Genomic DNA, 10,402 nt, shown 5'->3' with positions numbered 1-10,402 from the left:
AGGGTGACACCCAGAAGACACTAGTTCCCTGAGAATAAGGACCCTTTTACAGCAGGCTGCCTTTACACAGTCTGAATGTGGCTTCCTGGGGTGCCCCTCTGTCCAGAAACTAGCCTGGGTCAAGGGGAGAAGTCCAGAATGAAGCAAGTAGTGCTTCTCTGCTGTTCCATTCCTTCCCACTGGGAAAGCGGATTGGCTTTCCCAGTGTAGGGGACTGAACATTGCTTGCTAATCACCTGGAGGCCAGGATTTGCAAACCTGATGCGTGCCAATAAAGGGCAGTCCTGTTTCGCTAGGACTGCTTGCTTATATATTTATTTATTTATTTATAAAAATATGGGACGCTTCATGGGATTGCCTGTCATTCTTGTACAGGGGCCATGCTAATGTCTGTATTGCTCCAATTTTAGTGTCTGTGCTGCTGATGCGAACACCCTAGTCCTGCTTTTTAAAACATCATTTGAACTTGAACTCCTTCTCTAGATTGCCTTCGCCCCAGCGGCTCCCAGTGCTGCCCGATCAGTGTCGGGAGATTCCAGCCTCTGAGACTCAGCAAGCGCCCTTCAAGGACCCCCTGAGCTCTCACCTCTGTTAGGCACTATGGAGAGGGCTCGGACAGATGAGGCAAAGGCAGCAAGTTCCTCCCTAGAGAGGTGTCATGGGACGTAGGAACTCTAGGAGATAAAGCAGGAGATATGTAAGCAGCCAAGTGAACGTAGTTTTAGACAAACGGATCAGTGTTGGCCAGCAGAGCTAGGGGAGGCGTCTTTATCTTGTGTATGAATAAGGGATTATTGAAAGGCAGGGAGGGTTTGTGGAGAGAAAAGAGCAACCAGATTCCGGAGCCAAGATGTCAATCTGTGGGCAAGCCCTCAGGGGGCAGGAGGAAGAGAGAATCACCCCACTCCAGGTTTATGTTGAAGCAGCAGTGAGAAGCTGTCTGTGTCTGACTCCAAGAGCTGCAGATTACTATCTTATCGACAGCAGCTTTAACTCCCCATCTCCTTTAATGCTCTTATAGTCAGTATTGAGAGAGTATGATTTTGTCTCTGCATTGCCCAAGTGGCCAAGTGGTCAAGTTGGACTGCTGGAAATGGGTCCTCCAGGCCACATCAGCCAAAGCAGAACTTCGGATTCATTTTTCTGTGATCATCTCCCATTGGAATCCTCTTGATTTTCACAATGCAGAGTGAAACCCGCAGTCTTCTGTAGCCATGCCATGGATCATCAGGTACATGAAAGATTTCGTTCTAGAGCCTGAGCCATACACTGAGCCTGCCCTAGATCAAGTCTAGTAGCAGAGATCATGTAAGTGTCAAATGACTATCTAGAATAATCAAGTTAGGGTTAGTTTGTTATTTTGTATAGCACATAATGAATTTCTCAAACAGGGTAGTTTATTTTTATAATCAAGCATTGCACTAAACCAACGTATTGATAATCAGGTTTGTTTCAATGAGTTATTACTTTACAGGTTAATTGTTGGAATGGTTAACCAGCAATAACAGGAGGCATCATTCACTTTCTCAGCCACTAGGCTAATCTGGCTATTCACAATTATGAGATTCCTTGGAAAAATATTGGTAGCTTCTAGCAGTTAAAAGTTTACGTCCCTTCCCCTAGACAATCTCACCACCAAGACATATGTTTAAATGAAAACAAAACTCAGACCACATTCTGCCACCTACACTCAAACATGTATTAGCAGGTAAGCCCAGAAAAGTCATTCAACCTCTTTGCCCCAGTCTCTAGTCTTTTTAGGAATGCTGACAAGCCCCTTGCAGGAAATACTCAGTTTGATGTGGTCACCACGAAATTCTGACATCAGGATCAGGTGACAGGTAACAGAGACCACCTTCTCTCCTCCCACCGGTTGGGGACTGTGGGGCAGAATTCTATCCCTAGGGCATTATTCCAGAAGGTGTTGGACTGCTGGTACTGCCAGGTCAAAGAAGGAGGTGCCCGTAGAAATCTTCTTAGCCAATGACTTGTTTTCACACCACTCTTTTCTCCGGAGCAAACTTACTTCTAACACTCCCTGTGGTAAGGAACAGCACCCTCTGAGGCAAATGGAGATAGGGTTATTGAAGCCTTTGCTTTTGTTTTTTTTGGAGCCTAGATTCCTGATAAGAGTTCTTTATATGTTAACCAACAACTGTTGACTAATCACCCAAGAGCACAGATGAAAGTAAAGTATAATCAGAGATATCATCTGGTTGGCCTATATTTCAGGTTTTCTCCCTTTAATCCCCAACAGTTGTCCTAAAGCCACCTCCAGTAAAAATAGAACCTAAGTCCAAGAGCATACTTGCTACATACATGCAGCTTCCATCCAAACCCTCCGGCACCTCTCAACCCCTCTCTAGTCTAATGAGATCACCACCATTGAATTACTCCTCCGGAGAAATACAAGAGCCACTCCTGCTGGAACCCAGATCCCAATGATTGATTTCACAGAGATCCAGAGACAGCTACTTTGATCGATATATAGTAGACATTGTGCCCCTTCAGGAAGGAAGGAAGGACTTGTTCCCTGAGCTGCTGAGAGTTCTGCTAGAGGCAGGCTGAACCTCTCAGACCCTCTGTGAATCGCCCAGGCTTGAAGACAGCTGCTTTACCCAAGGTTGCTTCCTAGGGTTGCAAGTTCCTGTGACAATGGGCATCCAGACTGGTCAGTACTGGTATATAAAAGTCTGCCCCCTTGGGGCACCTGGGTGGCTCAGTGGGTTAAGCCTTTGGGTTTGGCTTGGGTCATGATCTCAGGGTCCTGGGATAGAGCCCCGCATTGGGCTCTCTTTTCAGCAGGCAGCCTGCTTCCCCCTCTCTCTCCCCCTCTCTCTCTGCCTGCTTCTCTGCCTACTGTGATCTCTCTCTCTCTCTCTCTGTCAAATAAATAAGTAAACTAAAAAAAAAAAAAAAAAAAAAAAAAAAAAGTCTGGCCCATTGTATTAACACCTTCGGTCTGTCCCAGCTCCAGAACTCCCAGAAGGAGCTGTAAGCATCTGGAAATGGAAGGACTTAAAGCAGGGTACCAAACAGGACTGCGTCTTCTGGGCTCCACACCATCCATACTGTCTGTTCTGGGGATGCCTGCAATGTGCTTCAGGACCCTTGTCTCTAGGTTTGAATCATTCATTCCCTGTTCAAAAGATGATCTTAAGGCATCATGTCTTAAATTCCATTTTCATTTGTATTGAAGTTACATAGACCCTTGGTTAAAAGAAATTTATTTGACAGAGGCTGCTGGCTGAGCTACTTCCAGGTCGTGTTCCTGTCAAGGTGTGCATAGGTGCTTGCCCCTCACCCTGGCTGGCATCACAAGACCCAGAATGGCTGCTATTGTCCCCAAGATGGAAGCTCCATTTGGGGATCATGAAGCCACTCTTTAATCCAAATTGCTTCTCTCTGGACCGTATCAAACAAGAGCAAGGTATATTTAAATCATTTAAGCATTTGTATTTTGAGGTTTTTGTTTGTTTTGTTTTTCATTAAAGCAACACAGCCTGTATTTTCATCCATTTAGCTTGGTTGTTTTTTAGTCGTCTTTTCTTTTAACCAGAAACAACCATAATAGGTTTAAATAACATATTTCTATCTGATATATCATCTTTAGATCTTCTCTACTGAGTCTCCAATTTGGACTATGACTATTCTGCTCTTTCTCCTTCTCTCCCACCCGCCCCATCCCGCTGCAAACGTGCTACCTTCTCCCCTCATCCTCCAAAATAGTTTTGTCATCATTTTAGATAGATAAATACTAAGTGGTTGTATCATTATGACAGTACAAATGGTATCCCAACTGAACTCTGCAGTGCTGTATGGATGCTTTTCCTTTCTTAAATACTTTTTTTGTCCCAGAGATGATATTGAGCTATTTATTTATTTTTTAAATTTTCTCAGCTTCCCATTGACTTATCATTAATTCAAACCTAAACACTCCCCCAGTTGTATGATCTCCTCTGAATATGATCAAATGTACTTGGGATGCAGTCAGTTTTATTTCTTTGAAGAAATATTCCCAGGGTCTTCTGACCAGCTCCATCTGGACTAGCTGTTCACTAAGCCTCAGGTGTGTGTCTGATCAGCCACCTTTAACTAGACATCAGTTACCAGTTCTACCACTTTGGATTGATCGCTCTGCTTGTCTTAATCCTTTCTATAGCCTAGAAGGGCTGCTCTGGTTATGTGATAGAGCATGCCTCCGACCTGGAAGGGCTCTGTAAGCAAATATTCTCTGTGGTAGAGGCTTCCTTCTGACAGTAGTGGCAACCTTCTGCACAGGGAAGACATTGCAAATCTCCAAGATGGATCAGTGTCTTCCTTTTTGGAGTTGAAACTTAAAACTCCTCCTGCATTAGGCAAAAAAAAAAAATTAACAGCCTCCTAACATTCCCTCTAACTCAAGGTCATATGTTTAATTATTTCAAATTCAGTATTGTTCAGGCTACCACATTGCACAGGGATACTGACCAACCTCCAACTTGACAACAGCCCCAGATATTTTGGGTATGGTACTAAGGCAGTTTTTTGGCCTTTGTCCAAGTTCACGTTTAAGTATAACTCTTACCAAGAAGGCCTGGAATCTAAAAAACCAAGTTTAGAACTTCAGTAGAACCCCCTTCCTCATGTTCTTTTGCTGCCAACACTGCTAATTACCCCCACCACCCCTCTGAGCCCCTGCCAGGGAATTCTGGGAAGTCAACTCACTTTGGTATATTTTATTATTACAAGATGAAATCATTGCAGGGAGGTGAACTGCCCAAAAATGGGTGGACACTGGTCCACTATTGTTGGTCTCATTCTCCCCTCAGTTATCTTTTCTAAATTCCAGTACACTTTTGGATGATTGAATAACCAGTGTGGTCTGATGAAAGCTTGTCACCTGAGAGTAGCCAAGGAGAGCAGAGTGAAGATCACTGTTTCTCACTGGGGCTGATGTGAAGCTAAACCAGTCAGTGCAGCTTCCTAAAACACACACACACACACACAGCAACACAAAATCCATATTTGATCATTTCGATCTGGCTATTATAAAAATTTTGAAAAAAATTTAATGTAAGGAAATTAAGAGTTGAATTCCAGGGAATGTAGTCAGGCATTTCTAAACGGAAGTGTCTTTGAAATTTGCAGTTATGTGCTTTTTTATTTGCAATTATCACCACACATTTCTGAACCCATGCTAGATGTCAACTGCCACATACACAGATGACTAATGACAAAACAAGGTAAAACACATTAACTAGCCAACAGGAAGTGAGGGGGGACAGTAGAGAGGTAGGGATTTTACTTATACCTTCAAGAAAGGATAGATTATATACTGGTAAAAAGGAGTAGGCAAGCAGTGTGTGCAAAGGGGTGCACTGATTCTAAATTGTGGTGGAGCTGGAAGGTCAACTGAAGGGATTTGGACATCTTGAAGACATTGGAAAACCACAGGTTTCTGTTGTTGTTTAGGTGTGTGAGTCTGCTTAGGGAGGAGGGGAAATGTGATAGACACATGATTCATCTGACCATGACGTATGATGGATTAGAATAGAGAGGCCTGGGTGTCAGGGACCAGCAGGCTCAGCATGAGGAAATGAGAAAGGCCCTCAATGATGAAGCACCTAAGCTGTGAGCACACTACAGGCCGTGTGAGCTCACCACTCCACACTGTTGTCAAGTAATTCTCCCAGCACCCCATGGAGTAGGTATCTGGCTCCATCTTTCAGATCAGGAAAGTCCAAGGTCACGTATCAAGCCAATGACACAAAGGGGATTTGAACTCATTTGTTTTCTGATGTCAAAGTCTTTGTTCTTTCTGTTTGTCATAACACATCAGACTTGGTTTTTTGTTTCCATTAAAGATTTTATTTTTCAGTAATCTCCACACCCAACATGGGGCTCAAACTCACAACCTTGAGATCAAGAGGCGCGTGCTCTACTGACAGAGCCAGCCAGGCACCCCCAGCCTCTTGTTTTTAATAGTGCTTAAATATATAAATATAATTATAACCTAATTATAGGTGGTGACAGAGGACAGGGAAGGGGAACCTACCTACGACAGGGCTGTCCTCGCGGCCTCAGTGCCATGATTTCATAACTCAATATCCTCATATTTCCCCTTAAGAGTTGTGTGTGGGGGGGGGGCGGAATGTGGCGGTTTGTGGGGGGAAGCCATTCCATGGTGCAGGAGTCTCCCTGCCGGCCAATGGCCAGGATCACCCAGAGACAGAAAGCGAGCAGTGAAACACGCTTCAGGTTTGTGGGAAATTGCGAAGGACAAGACAGAAATCATAAAGGTGCAATTGAATTACGTTGTGTCGTGGCCCCTGGGATAACAGCTGTTTTCCAGGCCTACGATCGTTCTCATTAGGAAATTAAAAACGTGAAACTCCGGAGCCTAGCCCTGCCCGGCTCAGACCACGTGGTGACAGGAAGCCCTGTGTTTGCACAGGTGGGGGAGCGAGCAGCCTCGCGAAGTGGGTGGCTGAAGGCCCTGCCCGGAGTGCAGGTGGGCTGTTGGAAGAAAAGCAAACCCAGGAAGAGGCTTGTGTGTTCTGGTGTTGTCAGCTTCCCTCTGCGGAGGGAGGAGTGGTCCAGCAGGCCTCTCCACGTTGGTGGGTCAGCTCAGGGCCAGAGCCAACTGATGTTTGGGGCCTCTCCACACCCTCCCCCCCCCACCCCGAGGCAAAAGGATTCTGTCCTGGCGCACAGTCAGTTCCCCTTTCTGGGCTGGTCCATGGAAAATTACCTACAACTTGATACTTATACTTTTATCCACAGATAAGAACAACCCAGACTGTATCTTTTGATAACACACTAGGAATGTCCTCGATTGTAGAAAAGACGGTTGTTGCAGACAAAGGCAATAAGCAGCAGAGGACTCAGGACAGTGCCCACTGCAGGTCTGGGGCTCAGGGAGCCAAGGGGTTGGGATGGGCCAGCAAGCTAGTTTTTTTCTCTCTCCGTCTCTTTTTTTTTTTAAGATTTTATTTATTTATTTGACAGAGAAATAGAGAACACAAGTAGGCAGAGGAGCAGGCAGAGGAAGAGGGAGAAGCAGGTTCTCCACTGAGCTGAGAGCCCAATGTGGGGCTCAATCCCAGGACCCTGAAATCATGACCTGAACCAAAAGCAGCCGCTTAACCGACTGAGCCACCTAGGTGCCTCAGCAAGCTAGTTTCTGAGTGGGGTGGTGACGTGATGCAATTATTTATTTTCTTTTTTTAATTTATTTGACAGAGAGAGACAGCAAGAGAGGGAACACAAGCAGGGCCAGCGGGAGAGGGAGAAGCAGGCTTCCCGATGAACAGGGAGCCCAATGCAGGGCTCGATCCCAGGACTCTGGGATCATGACCTGAGCTGAAGGCAGACGCTTAATGACTGAGCCACCCAGGCACCCAAGTTGATGCAAATTATTAAAACCACATCTACATACAGACCACAGAAGGGCAAGCACAGACCAACGAGGAGAGTAGGTCAAGAACCCAAGATGTCTGTCCACCTAGGGAGCAGAGAGAACAAGAGTACAGCAGATGTGCATCACTGCCACTCTGCCAAGACACCCCCAGGATGAGACACCTGGGCTCCCCTCTTACCTTGCTGAAGGCCCTGCTGTGCTGCCCAATGACCTGACACCTGACCTCTGCAGCCTTCCTGGTGTGCAGTGCCCCCTGATCTCCACACACAGAGATACCATGGTCTTTGACTCCAAGTCCATGCAGTGAGCCATGGTAGAAAACGTCACTGAAAATGAACATGGAGGATGGTAATGATACCAGACTCTACTGGAAATTCTGATGCCAATCAGCATTTCTTCTAATTAAAGGATATTTTAACATCAGAGAGAAAGTAAAAAATGTTGAATTTTTACACCTGGCCTACAAGCAATCAGCTTTGTGACCTCAAGAAATTAGTTTCCATGTCAGGGGCTAGAAGGACTCAAGTACACCTTTTATCATTCCCTTCACCATTTCTCCCCCCCCCACCCTTCCCTCCTCTCTATTTCTAACCTGAAACATTTTTTCCTCCCTGAGAGAACAAAAGATCTTATGAGTTTGGCCCAGCTGATATCCAAGGCGCATCTGGGTTTGACATTCCTCCTGCTGTATGGGTGTGACAAGACACTGTGGTCAGGGGTGGGACATGGGGCAGCTGACACCTCCTCCAGCTGAAATGGTTCATCCCAGGACCATTCACCAATTCACCAGGGTGAATTAGGGCATCACTCTGATACCTCCTAAGACTTATCTTGTTTCTCTCTCCAAAGTCAGAAAACTACCTTTAACTTCTTCCTACCTCAAATGCTTGAGGCCCAGAGTCAGAGTCATTGCAAAGTGGAGAGAAAGAGGGAAAAGAAGGCAGAGAGATTAAGCTTAATGGGAATGCGTGGCTGTCTGAGAAAGGCCAAGTGACCACAGTGAAAACACAATGATGTAGTTCCAACTGTGTTTCCTGAACTCTTCTCGCAATGGCATTCATAGAATTAAAACGTGCTCCTGGTGTGATGGACAGCATGTGTGGTATTGGTGAAGAATAAATTAACAAAAATGTCCCGAGGAATAGCTATGTGCCCTCAAGTGTGTTAGGTCCCAAGGTCAAAGAAATGGCCACGCCCAGTGCTCCTCGCCCTGGAGGAACTTGCACCTGCATCTAAGTGACCATCTCCATAACTTGGGTGGAGAGGGTGCTTTGAGGTGGAAAATCTTCAGCATGTGGGGAGGCAGGGACTGTGTGGATGTGGTGGTCACAGAAGGCATCTGTGGTGGGGAGATGGGAGACCTGAGTGAAGGAGAGAGGCAGCCAAGTGAATGGGTCACGGGGCACCTTCTTGGAAGCAGGAATGGGTAGCACCTGGCCTATGGCTGCAGCCCGAGTGGCCTTGTGCCTGGCCCATGTACGGACCAGAGGAGGCTCGTATGCCTGCAGTGAGAGCTGCTACACGATTTGGGAGACCCAGTGCAAAATGAAAATGCAGGCCCCTTGGTTCAAAAATTATTAAAACCTCTCAACCATCAACAGCAGAGCGCTGAACCAAGTGTGGGGTCCTTCGACGCCCAGGGCCTGGGCACCTGCACACGGCAGCCCCACTGGCCCTGCCTGAGGAGGGAAAGGAAGTTTGAGAAATATTTGAGCTGGCTGCGGATGGTCTTGGAAGCCGTTGTAGGGACCTTAGATGTTACTCCAAGTATAACAGGAAACATCGCAGGTTCTGAGTAGGACATCAGTGTGGCCTGGCTGTTTCCAGAAGGATTTCTGACACTTTTATGAAGGTCTCAGGAGACCATGTGTGACAGTAAGGAGGCCAGGGAGGTGGCCAAAGAATTGGAATGATGACAATAAATGAAGAACTAATTCAGCATGCCCATCTTCTGTCATAACTGGATACAATATTGTCTTCACCAACTCCCCCATTTGGAATATTCCGTGTTCTTTGGCTCCAGTAATGAATGAAACTGCTCTGGCGCCTGGAGCAGATTTGGGTAATGTGCTCAGAGAACTTAGGCAGAAAGAGAAGCCAGGCTGAACGTGTCCTCTACCTTCTCCGGATGCCTTTTCTCAATTGATTTGACATCAGGTGAGGACGGGAAGTAGAAAGAACAGAAACACATACTTCAGAAAAATTCCATCCTGTGGGTCTCTGATCTGGATTTCCATTTCACTTTCTTTAAAGGAAAAGGAAATTCCTGAGGGCTTAAAGAATGTCTGTCAATGGCTTCCACAGGTGTCACAAGAAGGGAGTGTTGGAATTCTAACAGAGCCAGAAGGGAGGGGCCGGCTCTTAGGCATGATGGAGTTGGTAGCCTCTTCGAAGGGCAACTTGCGATGGGCATCCTCTTTTTCTTCCCCAAGCCACTGAGGAGCACCCTGGAGAGTCCACTTTCTGAATGATGGCTTCGGGAGCAGAGATTGCTGGAATTATGGCAGGGGGATTGAGGGTGATCCTGACCCCCTCAATTACCTCCCTGAGAAAGGAGGTAAAGGTAGTTAAGAAAACAAGGAAGAGGATTAAAACTAGTCACCTGTTTATGAACACTGATGCACTCTAACATGGATGTGTGCCTACCCATAGCAACCTGTGGTTGATCAGGCTCTGTGTTTATGCGGTGAGGAAGAGGTCAGGTCGGTTGCCTAAGGGCAGCTATTTAGAAATGGAGGAATCAGGATTCAAAACCCAGCTCATATTTTCCCCTTCTTGCCAAAACCCTAATAGTGGTAGTTCTTAAAAGCAGTCACTCACTGACTCCTCCCCTGAATCTGTGTTGGCTTACGAGGGTTTTACACAATACATATGGCAGAAATGATGCTATATGACTTCCCAGACTAGATCAGAAAAGGCCAGGCAGCTTTCATCTGATTCTCTTGGAACCCTTGCTCTGGGAATGCTTGCGTTTGCAATGTTCCCTTTTGGATCCTATCG

The 10,402-nt window shown here is 46.2% G+C and overlaps 1 non-coding gene across 1 annotated transcript; it reads right to left on the bottom strand.

Annotated features, from left to right (window-relative positions):
• Positions 1-330: 330 nt before the first annotated feature.
• On the bottom strand, positions 331-434 carry LOC132025234 (U6 spliceosomal RNA). Its single transcript, XR_009406498.1, has one exon. It is a non-coding gene; the product is annotated as a U6 spliceosomal RNA (small nuclear RNA).
• Positions 435-10,402: the final 9,968 nt, after the last annotated feature.

This window comes from Mustela nigripes, chromosome 9, assembly GCF_022355385.1.
Source record: "Mustela nigripes isolate SB6536 chromosome 9, MUSNIG.SB6536, whole genome shotgun sequence".
Classification (NCBI taxonomy): domain Eukaryota; kingdom Metazoa; phylum Chordata; class Mammalia; order Carnivora; family Mustelidae; genus Mustela; species Mustela nigripes.
Note: the sequence above shows the minus strand (reverse complement) of the source record. Positions and strands in the feature narration are given on the sequence as shown.